The 15,668-nt window shown below is 40.3% G+C and overlaps 1 protein-coding gene across 2 annotated transcripts in view; it reads right to left on the reverse strand.

The window, feature by feature from the left end:
• CSMD1 (CUB and Sushi multiple domains 1) overlaps nucleotides 1-15,668 on the reverse strand; it is a 1,948,922-nt gene that overhangs the window by 777,797 nt on the left and 1,155,457 nt on the right. The gene's annotated exons all lie outside the window — the stretch shown is intronic.

Consider the following 15,668-nt stretch of genomic DNA (forward strand, 5'->3'; position numbering starts at 1 on the left):
CCCACAGTGTGACTATAGTTAGCCACTTATTACATGTTTACAAATAGTTAGAAGAGAGGATTTTGAATGTTCCCAACACAGAGACATAATAAATGTTTGAAGTGATGAACCTGTTGATTACTCTGGTTTGATCGCTACACATATTATGTTTCAAAATATCTCTCTGTATTCCATAAATATGTATAATTACTACATGCCAATTGAAAAAAAGGAATGCTGGCTGGGCACGGTGGCTCACGCCTGTAATCCCAGCACTTTGGGAGGCCGAGGCGGGCGGATCACAAGGTCAGGAGATCGAGACCACGGTGAAACCCCATCTCTGCTAAAACTACAAAAAATTATCCGGGCGCGGTGGCGGCGCCTGTAGTCCCAGCTACTCGGGAGGCTGAGGCAGGAGAATGGCGGGAACCCGGGGGGCGGAGCTTGCAGTGAGCCGAGATCGCGCCACTCACTCCAACCTGCGCGGCAGAGCGAGACTCCGTCTCAAAAAAAAAAAAAGAAAGAAAAGAAAGAAAAGAAAAAAAGGAATGCTGATTAAATCTGGGAATGCTTCACTTTTTGAAAACTAACATGTGAAGCCTTTCAAAGGGGCTCTCAGTGCTGAACATTTAGAGTTCATAGGGAAATCTGATAATGTTTAAATTCCTGTGTTGCAAGACTGTACCACGTGGTATATTACTTTTAGACTGAATCTTATTTATATTACTTTACAAGTTTAATCAACCCAAATCTTAGCTCCGGTAGGAACCCAGTATTTTTTCCTTGCCCCTCTTTAACTTTTTTGTTCGTTTGTTTGTTTGAGACAGATTGTCGCTCTGTCGCCCAGGCTGGAGTGAGTGGCGCGATCTCGGCTCACTGCAAGCTCCGCCCCCGGGGTTCCCGCCATTCTCCTGCCTCAGCCTCCCGAGTAGAGTAGCTGGGACTACAGGCGCCGCCACCATGACTGGCTAACTTTTTTTTTTGTATTTTTAGTACAGACGGGGTTTCATTGGGTTAGCCAGGATGGTCTCAATCTCCTGACCTCATGATCCGCTCGCTTTGGCCTCCCAAAGTGCTGGGATTACAGGCGTGAGTCACTGCGCCCCGTCACCCCTCTTTCACTTTTTTCTGAGTGTCTTTGTTCTTCGCCTCAGGAAAGGCACGTGGCCCAGGTGGGAGAAGGTTCTAGAACTGTACCAGAGCTCTGAGGAGGGAGAGCAGGAAAGGACGGAGTGATATAAAGAGAGGGTCTGCTTGTCCAGGAAATGAGAAATGTCTAAAAGCACATCAACCAGTATTTTTACGGCACTGCATCAAACCTAACACAGGCTGACTGTGAGCTGTGGCAATATTTTATGCACCACACAGAGAGGACAAAGCCAAAATATGACCAAATCAATGACCCTTTTGTTGGAGATATTAAAATGTAAAGACATGCATATTTTGGATTCGGTATAATAAAGTGTTAAGGTAACAACCACTGGAACAAGTCAAAAAGGCTTTGCATTTATTGCATACAAATATGTTCACTGAGGTCATTTGAAAGGGATTTCTTATCTACGGGTTTTCCCAGAGCCTTGTTTAAGCTAATCTTTTTTGAGCATGACTTTACAAATAAAGTTCCTGTTCATCATTTATAAAACATGACTCAATTTCTACAGGAAGAAGGAAGGCAACATCAGTCCTTTCACGTAGCTAGGAAAAGTGAGATGTTTATGAACATTCAGTGGTTTTTAAAAATAATTTTCAATAGCTGTCATTGAAGTCTAACTAGTCAAATAGCACAAAGGACTTTCTTTATTATTTAAATACCTGTTGCTAAGAAGATCATATGAACATGCAAAACTATAGGCTTCCTGCCTAGAGCTAATCAGATTAAAATTAGCTAATGAAATGAAGCCTACGCAGTAATCCCTAAAGAATCCTCTGCTGTAACTTTATTTCAAAAGAAATGACTGCAATTACGACTTCCTCAGCATAAATTGCAAATCATATAAGAGTTTTGAATAAGAGATATTGAAATGATTTTGAATGACATAATGAGTATTATAATTTTTAAACTATTGATCCACAATTACCACAACAATAGCAATAGATGCTATAGCCAGCTGACATCAATGGAAATAATGTAAAAAAAAAAATTCAATTTTTTTTAGTAACAAAGAATGCAGACATTTTACATTCAGGACAATTAAAAAAAGCAGGGAAGTTGAAGAATCTCCAGTAAACAATGCTGGTTGCAGCCTTCAAGCAATGAGGACATTTTCTCTAAAAATTACAGAGAAATTAATGCTGGAGTTCGATTCTCCTTCAGGATCCCTGTCATTAAAATATCTTGGACTCTTCTGGGTGTCATTGAAATAGAAATAAAATTCATAGCCACTTAAAATATGCTGCTTCTCACAGAGTAAAAGATGCAACAAAGGCATTCATTTTACAGAATTTTAATTTTTTTTTTCTTTTTGAGATGGAGTTTCGCTCTTGTCATCCAGGCTGGAGTGTAATGGTGTGATCTTAGCTCATTGCAACCCCCGCCTCCCAGGTTCAAGCAATTCTCCTGCCTCAGCCTCCCAAGTTGCTGGCACTACAGGCAACCGCCACCACACCCAGCTAATTTTTGTATTTTTAGTAGAGACGGGATTTCACCATATTGGCCAGGCTGGTCTCGAACTCCTGACCTCAAGTGATCTGCCTTCCTTTCATTGAGCAGCACAAATTCAAAGAATAACTGATGATAAAATGCAAGGCTGATTAAGAGTCAAATGCCTGGTATAGAAAAATAAGTAGGCTTTTACAGGAGAACTCAGAAGTGGGAGACATCCCTCTGTGGTAAAACACTCAGAGGAGGGTTCACGGATGATGATAATACAGATGGAAAGGAGAAGGAAGGATTTCTGCCACGGGGAAAGTTATATGGCACACACAGGAAGGAGGACTAGCAGGGGCTGAGGTACTGTGATTTGATGCTGGTAAAGAGACAAGTGTAGGGACCTGGGATGTAGATTTTATGAGATGTATTGGGGAAGAGGAGTCAAAGCAAACAAAACAAATTGCAAAGGAAGAGTCTAAAAGACTTGGTTCCTAGTTCCATAAAAGAAAGCAGAGGAGAAAGTGAAGTGAAAACTCACTAAGTTTATATTGAGCATCATCTTAGCAAGGCTATGCAGGCAACAGACTGCCCAGTGGAGGACAGTATAGGAGAGGATGAGGCAGAGCTCTACTCAGCTTCTGTGCACAGGAATGGGAGAAAACTGGGATCAGAAGAAGATAGAGGGGGCCAGGGGAGGTGGCTCATGCCTGTAATCCCAGCACTTTGGAGGCCAAGGAGGACGGATCACTCACCTGAGGTCAGGAGTTCCAGACCAGCCTGGCCAACATGGTAAAACTCCGTCTCTACTAAAAATACAAAAATTAGCCAGGTGCAGTGGCGGGTGCCTGTGATCCCAGCTACTCAGGAGGTTGAGGCAGGAGAATCACTTGAACCTGGGAGGCAGAAGTTGCAGTGAGCCGAGATCGCGCTATCGCACTCCAGCCTAGGCAACAGAGCAAGACTCCGTCTCAAAACAAAACAAACAAACAAACAAACAAACAAAATAACAGAAGAAGAAGGCAGGAGTCCATGCCGTAGGGTGTAGTAGGTCAGAGGCTAAATGGATAAAGAGGTTTGCAGCTTCCCTTTCAAGAAGTTTGACAGTGAGAGGGGACACAGAAGGAGAAGGACATATAGAGCCAGATTTTCTCATCCAGCTACTGAAGTTAATCATTTTCTGTGCCTACGTCATGACAGATGGGATAGCAATCATACATATTCAACAAATAAAATGTACTTCCCATTTCCATTTGTTTTACAGTTTTTAGTAGGCACATTCATTTCTACCCATTTATGATATGCATTGTTTGACTTCAAGATTGACTATTTGTTAGAACCTGAATTATTCGGTGCAAATAGTGCAGACAGATAACTTCTAGCAAAATAAAAAAGTAATAAGGATTTCTAAACTTCTAACTGGTAAATAAACACTACGCAAAATTTCTGCTCTCTGAATGGACATTCCTACTGAGAACGAAGAAAGTACCCAGTGGTGGTTGAATTTATTTGTGGGAATATGCCCATTTCTCTGACCCACCATGGCCCCTCTGCCCTTTCTCTCTCAAATCTGCCCAGGTTGGCTTCAGCAACCTCTTGTGGACCAAAGGCAGAAGTTCCAGTTCCTTACCATGTCAATCATATCCTAGCCCAAACCTACTTTTTCATAATTATTTTCCACAAATGTCAAACCTAATTCCACTTTTTCCAAACAACCTTGATTTTTTTTAACCTTGCAAATTGCCTTTGGAGGCTGGAATTCTCTCCTTTTCTTCCCAGCTTCCCACTCACTCAGCACATTCTTGCCTCACATCCTGGTGCACCCACCTGGACCTGCTGATGAGAAATCCTGTCCATGAGTCTATTTATCTGTCTATCTACCTAGTCACATCTATCACCTTTCTGTAAAGTGGGTCTTTTATAGCCCACCGTTAAGGAGATGTGATCATTCCAATCTGGATTTTCTGTAGATAGAACTAATTCTCACCTTGACATTTTATTATCCCTAAGATTTCAGATAAAAAAAAGTTCATATAAATGTTTATGAAATCTGGTATCCAGGGAGACAGTCCATAACTTACATTAACATTTCAGTGGGGAATCTGGCCCGAGTATTTTTCGAGAGCTATAAGTAAAATTATAACCCCCTGCAGAGAGAGTCAGTAAATTTTTAACTGTGCTCCTCTATCTATTGCTTACAATAGGCCTACAGTCTATGACTTACATATTTTAAAAAACATTTCTGATGGTTAGTTGGCGCTGCACTGAAAGTAAAACAAAGCTGCCTGTGGACGTGGTGAAGAGAGTGAGACACTGTGTCTGCCCCTGGGCCGTTAGTGATTCCCCCTAAGACGTGCCCAGGTCCACTTTTCCTTCTGCTCATCCTGAAGGGTGCCTCTCCTATACACCTACACTCAGTGTCTGCATTCCAGTTTAATCACCTGAGAAGCTTGCACAGGATCAGAGAAAGAGAGAGAGGGGAAAAAAACCAAAAACACAAAACAGAACTCCTGATATAAGGAGACCCAACTTCTTCCCTGTGAAGAGTTACTTCCGCATTTGTAAATGTGCTATGACTGGAAGAGATAACAGCGTACCTCCTGTGAGAACACGCTGAGCAGCCTCACGTCACACTCACCTTCTTGAGAGGGGACCACGAGGCACAGACCACACAACTAGTGGAAGCAATAACATCCACGCCACCCTTAGAACACACACCCAGCACACTTGTCTCACTTGACCCCCATGGTTCCTGTATGGCAGCTGGGGTTAGCACTAACTCACTGCTGAATAAACAAACCTTTAAAAGAACTGAGAGACTTGCTCAGCGTCACAAAGGTCTTCAGGCTCCAAAAGCTAACATCTCTCTACTGTGTTACACGACTGTTTTCATGAATACAGAGGATTCTGCCCTTTTACTGTGGTTTTGTTTTGCTCTGGCATTGAAATATTCCAGGAGTCATTCAGTGAACATGAAGTGAATTCTGCGTCTCTGGAGATGGCTTTGCTGGATGCTGGAAGCAACAAATAACTTGCGGCTTTGGCTCTTTAGAAAAACAGATAATTTGCTGCCCACACATAAAACTGCATTGTGTGGAATAGTGTGATATGAGGATGGTGTAAGAAAAGGATAAGTATTATGGGGGGATTTCCGAATAAGTAATTGACACTGACTTAGAAGACTGGAAAAAAGTTTCTTCAAAAAGAAGAATGGAAATAAACAAGTGTGGTTGCAGGGTGTGAAAGAAAATTAAATCTTGGGACCTCAAACTCTTTAGGCCAAAGGGAAAAGTCAAGCTGGGAACTGGGTCTCGAAAACCTTCCTCCCCCTTTTCGGTTCCTAAATAAGGTGACTACAAGATGAAAAGCTACACACTTCCTCATATTTTTTCCCATAAAGATATTCCTAGTGAGCTGCAAGATCATTACTTCCAGGTGTTTCTGTTAAAATATCACCATGGCAATGTAAATTGATAGCTTATCTTTATAGCTGCAGTTACCCCCTTGCCCACCAGACACAAATGCGTATCTGCTTCCTCCACGAACCCATTCGTCTATGTTATCGTATGTAAAATCCAGTCAGATTCCCTGCCTTTTTCCTCTGCCCCATTCATCTGTGTCATCTCACATAAAAAAAATGCAGAATCACTGAGCCAGACAGAGGCATGAATGATTATCTTCCCCTATCCCCTGTTACATGAAAATTGTGTATTTCTCAATATCCTGCCCTTTCCCCTTTAAATGTGGAGCCCTCAAAATCATCTTCCGAGAAGGGCACAGACCTGTCTCCCCAGCATGCATCCTTCCCTTTGGCAAATAAATCTCCTGAAATGATTGAGACTTGTCTCTTCACTTTTCTGGATTGACAAGGACATGGAAGGTCTGACAGAAGGGGGAGTTCAGGACACGGGTGATATGTCCAGGCCACAGTACGTGTTTGCAGCAGGAGCCTGGGAAGTTTGGAATACGGATTAAAAGACGAGTCTGAAAAGGCAAGTGGGGACACGGCGTGGACAGCATCGACTCTGCCTGTTATACCCTGTGGGCTTCTAGTGATTTCTAAACAGGGCACAGCAGGACCAGATTTGGAACCCAGGTTAATGAATTACAGGAGGTTTTATTCCAGAGAAAGATTTTAACTAAGAAAAAATCTAGCAAACTAGATTTTAACTAGGACTTTTAAATTTTGGAGGCAAAAATAAATAAATAAATAAAACAGATTCAAAGACATAATTTCTTTATTTTCATGCCAGACTCCCATGACTAGCTGGTCAGTGTAAATGTTGATGACTTTGGTGGACAACTTAACATGTGCAGTGTACACTGTGATGCTTCAAGTTCCAAAGCACACGCTATCTACAAGCGATGCCTACAGATATATGGCAAATAAACATGAAACACTGTCTGGGCTAAGAAATGAAGAGTCAGTGACTTACACAATTAGGGTAATGCAGGTACTCTCAAGACTTGGTGTATATTTCTCCAGAAGGAATGACATTCATATTTATTTTGTTTCATATATCTATGGAACTGAACGTTGTATTTCATAAATGCTTATCACAGACAGTAAGAGATGATGTTCAAACATCCTGAGCACTTTAGTTGAGTGGGCCTGAAGCAGGCTGAGGCCTCTGAGGGCTTTACTGAGGACAGGGCTGAGGCCTTTTGTAGCAAAGCCTAGAGGAGCTGGGGCTGGGAGGCTCTTGGGATTCTCTGGACAATGAATATTTATCATCTGATGAAAATAATTCAACATGTTAACAACCATTGTGAACATACAAGCTGAATTGTAGCCCTGGATATGTGTCTTGAAAAAGCAAAGCTCTTATTACTTTCAACACAAATTTAAAAATATCTACGGAAAAACATTTTGAACTCTATTATTTCTCTGTTATATTCTTTGGGGCAGTAAACTGTAGACTATGCCACGGTCAAAAGTTAACTACAAGGATCCCCTGGAGAAGAATATGCCACCTTTACAACAGTAAAGAACATGATGGTCAACTCTGCAAGAACCTGGCTGGAATCTCATGAGCCTTTAAAAATTACCACTGAGTTGACTAGCAGGAGGGAACCCCTGAGACATTTCTTCAAAATTGCTGTGACAAAGAAAGGCCTTACAAACAGGTAAGTAAATGCCAACTCAACATAATTTGAGACAGTTTGAGGAAACCAGATTCTGCACATGGACAAGAGGAAACTTTCCTAGGATCTAATCATCACAATTTTCAGTGGTTGCCACATTCATCCTTTGCTACGCTTGCTCCTCAGCCATTTTGGAACTCATCTCTGGATTCATTCTGAGCACTCCACTGAGACTCTGAGGCATTCGTGTTATCTTTCCACAAGGGGCATGGATCCCCAGGGAAGTCCGGCAGCTGCTGGAGTCAGGAAGTTACCCTCCTCAGCCTAGATTCCTTATTTCATTAAGCAACAGCTTCGCCATTCAATTTCAGAAGCTTGATTCAGATCATTAAGAGAACAAGCAATGTAACCTGTGCCTTTGAAGGTTTCCTGGTTTCCCTACAGGTGTGATTGACCTGTGGTTTCCCTACACTATCATGTAGGTAATTGCTTGGGGAGCAGTCAGTGCAGCAGCTCACCAACCTGGTCACAGCAGCAGGCCAGTGGGGAAAGGCCAGACATCATGACTAGTTGGTCAATGTAAATCCTGAAGACTTTGGTGGACTACTTCCTAACACGTACAGTAGACACAATCATGCTTACCGCTCCAGAGCACACCACTACCTACAAGAGGTACAGATGGATATTTAGCAAATAAATATGAAACACTGTCTGCAGATTTGGCCAACGATATTGCCTGCATGAGACAGAGAACATGAAGAATAAGAGCATTTCAGGGCTGATACGCTGAAAATAAGAGAAGTTTAGGGCTGATGTGCTGAAAGCCAGAATAAGTTCTTCTTCCCCATCACAAAAATATAAATTGCAGGCCAGGCGCTGTGGCTCAAGCCTGTAATCCCAGCACTTTGGGAGGCCGAGGCGGGCAGATCACGAAGTCTGGAGATCGAGACCATCCTGGCTAACACGGTGAAACCCCATCTCTACTAAAAATACAAAAAATTAGCCGGGCGTGGTGGCGGGTGCCTGTAGTCCCAGCTACTCGGGAGGCTGAGGCAGGAGAATGGCGTGAACCTGGGAGGCGGAGCTTGCAGTGAGCTGAGATCGCGCCACTCACTCCAGCCTGGGCGACAGAGCGAGACTCCGTCTCAGGGGAAAAAAAAAAAAAATATATATATATATATATATATATAAAAATTGCAGGAAGACAATTTACCAAAGGAATGATAACCTACCTAAATGTTTATATTCTTCAAGCATAAGAACTTAAAATTTACCAGTCACTGCCAAGTATTAATCTGTTTTAAATAGCTGTGATTTACCGAATACCATTGTTGGCACCCAATTCTCCAATGTCAACCACATTTCGAAGTTTAGAGAAAGGAAGGATTTAAAGTGGTTTTATATATAACAGCAAACATTTGATGTGCATTAATATTTCAAACACACAACTTTAAAATAAATCAATACATGAAAGCACATTGAATTAAAATTCTGGCATGAACTCAAACGTTCATGTATTCCATTAGTGTGCGTGGGATTTTTGTTCATTAATTTAACATCTCTGGTGAATAATATTTCATATCTTTCTTCAGAAATTTATTCTCTTGTTTCATCATTAGTAAGAAATTACCCCCAATATCTACTCAAAATAATGACAACTAAAATTTAAGTGTATTTTTCCTATCCTTACCAGATATCCAAAAGCTGTTCAGAATGAATTTTTACCTTTATGACTTCTTAATATACTGAGAAAAACAAAATAATCATGCCTGTTTTATCATCTTTGATGAAGGTCAATAGGGTGGGGCTAAGAAATTGTCATTTCATGGCCAGCCCAAGAGGACTGACGTGGAGTACAGGGGACCAGGACAGTGGCCTGTCAGATTTCTGCTTGGAATAGGCCAGTCTGAGAAATAAAGGTGTGTCTAAATTATAGCTATCCAAAAAAATTTCTCTTGTCATTAGGATTTTTATTTCACAAAAATAACTCACTGTCCACCACCCCCCAACTAAAACATGTTCTGATTGTCAGTAGTGGGAGCAGTATGACAAGTTGGTGGAGAAACAGAGTTGTGAAGACTGACGTGAAGCCAAGAGCACAGCAGCTTGTGCTCACATCCTGGTTCTGCCATTTGCAAGCTGTGTGATAACAGCCACAGCCCTTCATCTCTCCATTTCCTGCGTGCGAGATGAAGCTTCTTTCCATTCTGCCATCCAATAACCCCATGACATCCAGGAGGGATTCTCTGGGTAATTTTGTCTGGCCCCATTTGCAAGCAAATTCTAAACACTTCGTCAGTTTCTAGAAGAGATTGTTCTGATCATCTTCTTTGAAAATGCTCTTTTACAGAAATATTATATAGACACGGTATTCTTTTTCACTAATGGTCATCCATGTGAATACGTAGCTTTGCAAATTCCTGAATTTCATATAAATGAATCATATGGTTTATTTTTTTTTCCTTTCATGAAACATTGTGAGAGTCATCTATGTTGTTACATGTAGAGGTAGTTTCTTTCCATGTTTGTTTAGAATTCCATTGTACGCATCTACATTATTTATTAGTTCTATGGTTAATGAACATGTAGGTGACTCGCAGTGGTTGACAATGGTACTTGCATCTCCTGTGGACGTTCTCTGTCCCTGTTGTGCGTAGCTACTCACTTCTGTTGCACACATGCCTAAAATGTTTCTTGTGTTCAGCTGGATGGTAAAACAATTTTCTAAAATGGTCATCTCAATTCAGATTTCCACCAATAGTGCAAAAAAAAAAAAAAAAAAAAGTCATTGTTGTGTTCTTTATGTTTTAAAATTTGGAATTTCAAGCTGTTTGTTTTAGTTGCTTTGGGCTGGGGACGCATTGAGTATGAGGAAGGTCCCCAGGGTGGCGAGCTCCCTCCGGCTTCCTGGCCCTGTACAAAACCCTTGCCCCACTTTCTTCCATTTGATTACAAATCCACCATGATTCTGCAAGGTGGACGTGATTATTTCTATTTTATAAAACAAGGTAGCAAGACACACAGGCAGAAGGGGTACTGGCTAATCCCAAATACTTAACGAAAAGTGCAGAGTAAGAGTCAGCCGCTTGGAACCCATAGATGGACACTTTTTCCAAAGTGTTAAAAGCTCTGCCATTAAGACTCTGCAAGAATCTATTGTTCTGAGAGAAATTAAAGTAGATGTTTAGGAAAAGTGGTTATGTGTTTCTGATTTGAATGAGTTATATTATTAAAAACTATTGTCTCATAGAGGTTTAGTGGTTTTAAGAATTATTTAGAGGTTATAAGACATTTCACTAATTTATTTTGATTGAAAAATTACTTCCTGCGTCCATACCTACCTAATAGTTCCCTCAAGTACAAGAGAGTAAGGGATGACCACTGCCATGGAAACAGGCAGGAGGCCCACGTGGAGGTTTCGGGACGCTCTGCAGAGCAATAGTCTGTGGCGCCTTGAGGGGCATAGGAGCACTTGATTTCCTCCATTCCTTCCACTAAACGTAATTGAGCACAGACTAGGTTCAAGATAATGGTTGTTACTGTTTTTCACACTGTTTTAAAAGGAGAGGCAGCCAGGCATGCCACCAGAATCCAGGTAGAGTCCTCGATAGAGCTCTGGAAACTGCATTCCAAATTGCAGAAAATGTGAACGTTGGAGAACGGGGAATGCATATGAGAGTTTTATCTAAATTAGAATAACCTGGGAACATGAGGCTTTCAATAACTCAAAATGCCTTTCTAATAACATCAAAGTCTCCATTTGGTATAAAGTTCTTCATTTTAATTAAAAGGGAAAATCAATAGTTATAGGAAACTATAACCTAAAAACAAGCTAATTATTTGTGTCAACACAAGTTTTATTGACACTGTCAGGGTTTCCCTTGATTTATGAGATGAATGTTCCCTATATGAATTGGAATTTTATTACAAACACTTACTTTCAAAATGATTTATCAGTTACAAAAAATCAATGGGAATTTCATTTTGTGAAAATTGTAATTTTATAAATAGCCAGGTAAACGTAGGTAAAACTGGAGCCCAGCACTTCGATGGCGATTTAGTAGTGAGGGGGCCCTCATGGTTCAAGATTAATATATTTTCAAAAAATTTATCTTGTAGACATTGAAAACGTCTAGATGATGGATTGTGCTAACAAGGCACTTATTTAATTATAATTAATGATGAAGGCAACATATAAAGAATGGGCTCAATTTTCAGCTGATTTAAAGAAATAATGTGTCCTGCATAAATCTATCTTTCAACCGGAGCCCAATACACACAGAAGATATTGCAAATATATTGTGGGTTTTTTTCCCTGCATTTTCTACTTCTTTTGTTCACAGTGCTATTTTAAAAGTGAACAGATTTTAAGAGTAGCAACTGTGGAACAGTTTTACTTGTCAATCAGCCTTACTACTGCTTCTGGCATGACTTGATTATATGATTGCAGAGGTGAAAGTCAAAGAAGAAAGTGTAAGACTCAGAGAATAAAGAATTTGGAGATGAAAGTTAAAAATATAAGGGAAGAGTAGAAAGAATATTTTATGTTGGTTGTCATTTATTTGACCAAGAAAAGCTTCAAGTTAAAAAGAATATATTATTTGTTTTTGAGAAGTTACACAATTCTGTCCAAGCATCATACGCTGGATAACAAAGCAGTTTCTCATAGAAACAGACCACCAGGGGGCTCAACTACAGCTTAGGAACCACAAAGGGTTTCCTAGGAATTCCAAATACTCAGCAATCATATCAATCCAAGTAACACTGATGGAATTTTCGTGTTCTCACAAATGACCGTAAATGATAAAGGTGACTACAATAATGTTAAAAATATAAAATATATGCCAAGAATAAAAATGTATGTTCTTTTCAAAATGTTCTTCTCTGTTTTATATACACACACACATACACATATATACACACACATATATATACACACATACATATATATCATATATATGATTCAGGTTAAATATATCATATATATGATTCAGGTTAAATATATCATATATATGATTCAGGTTAAATATATCATATATATGATTCAGGTTGTTTGACAGAACATTTGGAAAGATAAGAAAATAACAAAATAATGTTTACATTAGGTAAGTTTTCACTAGTATTGTTGTTGTCTTATTAGTTCCTAAGTACCAATTGACTATGCTTTTTTTGTTGTTTTGCAATTTTTGTTGGCACAAGTAATATCAGGTTTTCCTTCTTTAATGTATTTAGTTGAGATAAAAAGTACAACACAATCTGGGCTTCCTGGTTTTCAATCTCAGTACAGACAAGAGGAAGACTCAGCTGAACAAATGTTTTCCCTGCGTGACAGAAGGTTTCCCATTTGCCCTCTGAAGGAACGAACTTGAGGATCTTACTTGCAAAAAATCAGGACAGCCCTGTGTGAAGGGGTGGCCACTGGACGGCTGGCAGGGACTCTGACAAGTGCCCATCTTATCCTAAGCCGTTGCTCTGTCTCCAGCTTCTGGAGTCCTTAGGTTTGTTCTAGAATCGGCAAGAACAACCACGCTGGAGTTTCCATTCCTTGGTGACGGTTCTGCCCTCTGGAGTCAGAAAAATAATCGCGGTGCCTTTCTGCATACTGGGCACCTGCACCCTCTAAGCTCCCTCCCATCCTCCTTCCGATGGGTCTTGTCATCTTCCTGGCTGCTCTCTGGTCCTTCTCCTTCTTCAGAGGGTGGTGTCTAGTACTGAACCACAGGCGGCGCCTAAATGTGGTTATAAGCATGAAGTCCCCTGTTCAGTAAGGCCCATGTGCTAATGAAAAAAAGGTAACTTCATTGTACTGTGTTGTCTTGGAGGTGAACTTCAAAGTCAGCCTTGAAATGTTTCCTAATACATTACTGTTAAGCCAGGCTTACCTCTCCTGATACCTTCACACCTTTTAACCGTTTTAGAATTAAATGCCAAATTTTTTACTCCTCTCTCCTTATATATACAATTAAAGTATGTGTGTGTGTGTGTATATATATGCATACACATATACATCTATATATAAATATATATTTATATATTTATTATATAAATCTAAATTTAATTATATATAATTACATATACTTTATATATAATTTAAGTATAAATGTTTATACTTAAATATATAATTAAGTATATATTATACTATACATAAATTATGTAATTATAATTTATACTTCTATAATATATAAAAGAATGAAGTGTATATAAGGTACATATAGTTTAATTCTAGAATTTAATTTTGTTGTTTATATAATTTATATACTCTCTATATAATACTTTTATTAATTTTGTATTTTTTAAACTTTCAAAGTCAATGTCTGATCCATCTAAGTGATTGCTATTTTCAGCCAACCAATAAGTGTCTTATATCTACCATCTTGGAGCAGCTTCAAATTTGATATTCCATTTTTAACCTTTCTTTCAATTACAGATACAAATCCCAAGTTCACTGATCAGGTCTGAGAAACAAATACTAAGAAATTTTTCTTTAGTTCAATGCTGTTCAATTATTGAGAGCTCTAGGAAAAGATCAATTAACATTTTAGAGACAAATCTGTAAACCAACCTAAGTAACTATATGATCGGTCCATTGGCGTTGTAAATACTGACTTGTGGTTATGTTAAATCAGGGATGGGACGGATATATCCATAGATGTGGATCAGTGTAGAGGAAGCGCAGATAGAATTTACCTACCAGACCACATGGAGTCTTCCTCATTCACACCCACCCAGTCTCAGTATGAGCCCACCTCCCACCAGCAATATGCCCATCCCACACTTCCTCCATTCTAACTGCAGCCAGAGTATCTGGCCATCACAAGACAATGGCAAATACAGGCAGGTATGGAAAAGGAGGATCAGCCTGGCCTGGCCCCAGGTGAAGGGAAAGCACGTTAGTTTCACTCCAATAAAATGTCAGGGCAGCTTCTTTGCAACCAAAGGAGATCAAGGTAAGAACGTCTGGCAACATCAGAAGGCATGGTGAGACGGAAAATGTTCCTGATGAAGTCTAAAATATGTTTTGGGGCTGGGTGTGGTGGCTTACACCTGTAACCCCAGCACTCTGGGGAAGCTGAGGCAGGCAGACCATCTGAGGTCAGGAGTTCAAGACCAGCCTGGCCAACATGGCGAAACCCCGTCTCTACTAAAAATACAAAATTAGCTGGGTGTGGCGGTGTGCACCTGTAATCCCAGCTACTCGGGAGGCTGAGACAGGAGAATTACTTGAGCCCAGGAGGTGGAAGCTGCAGTGAGCCAAGATCGCACAACTGCACTCCAGCCTGGGCAACAGAGCAAGACTCTGTCCACTGCCCCCCTCCCCCAACAACAACAACAACAAACATATTTCGTTGAAACTAATTTGCCCCTGGATTCTGAGGCAGGTGAGTTCTGTGTACATCGTGTGCCCCAGGCACTGGGTGGCAAATAAAAACTGCTGGTTATGATGTGTGCTTCTCAGCACCCTCTGTGTTTCATTCCTTGCAAATGACCCTTGTGTTTCTACTGGTCATCCTGAAGGAAACAATGAAAGCAAAATGGATTTTACGATGTGTAAGATAAGAGATATTTAGACCAGTTTGTTGAAAAATTACTAGAATCTCCAGCAGGAGCTATAATGAGTTCCCTTGGCGTTCTGACTTTCATGGGAGTTATTTACAAACTGCAGACTGTCTTTCTGACCTACTAGTTCCTGGAGCACGGAGGACGCTGTCATTTCTCTGGCACTGCAGGGCTTAGTGTCCTCTCCTGCACGTGGCAGGTGTTCAGGGAATGCTGCCTTAATGGGGCCAACATTCTCATCATCACAACTGGGGAAAGCTTAGGCAGCTTGATTGGAAAGGTCTATCATTTTCAAGCACGGTCATGTTATTTTAATTTGGAAATCGAAGTGATGGTTTTCAGTGGACTGCTTAATAAATTCAATGGTTTTTTTGCTGTATTAATAAGGATTGCTCATTATTAGAAACATACAGGAAATGATACAATATGATCTACATATAAACCATAGAAACCAAAGAGA

This window comes from Chlorocebus sabaeus, chromosome 8 (genome assembly GCF_047675955.1).
Source record: "Chlorocebus sabaeus isolate Y175 chromosome 8, mChlSab1.0.hap1, whole genome shotgun sequence".
NCBI classification, from domain to species: Eukaryota; Metazoa; Chordata; class Mammalia; order Primates; family Cercopithecidae; genus Chlorocebus; species Chlorocebus sabaeus.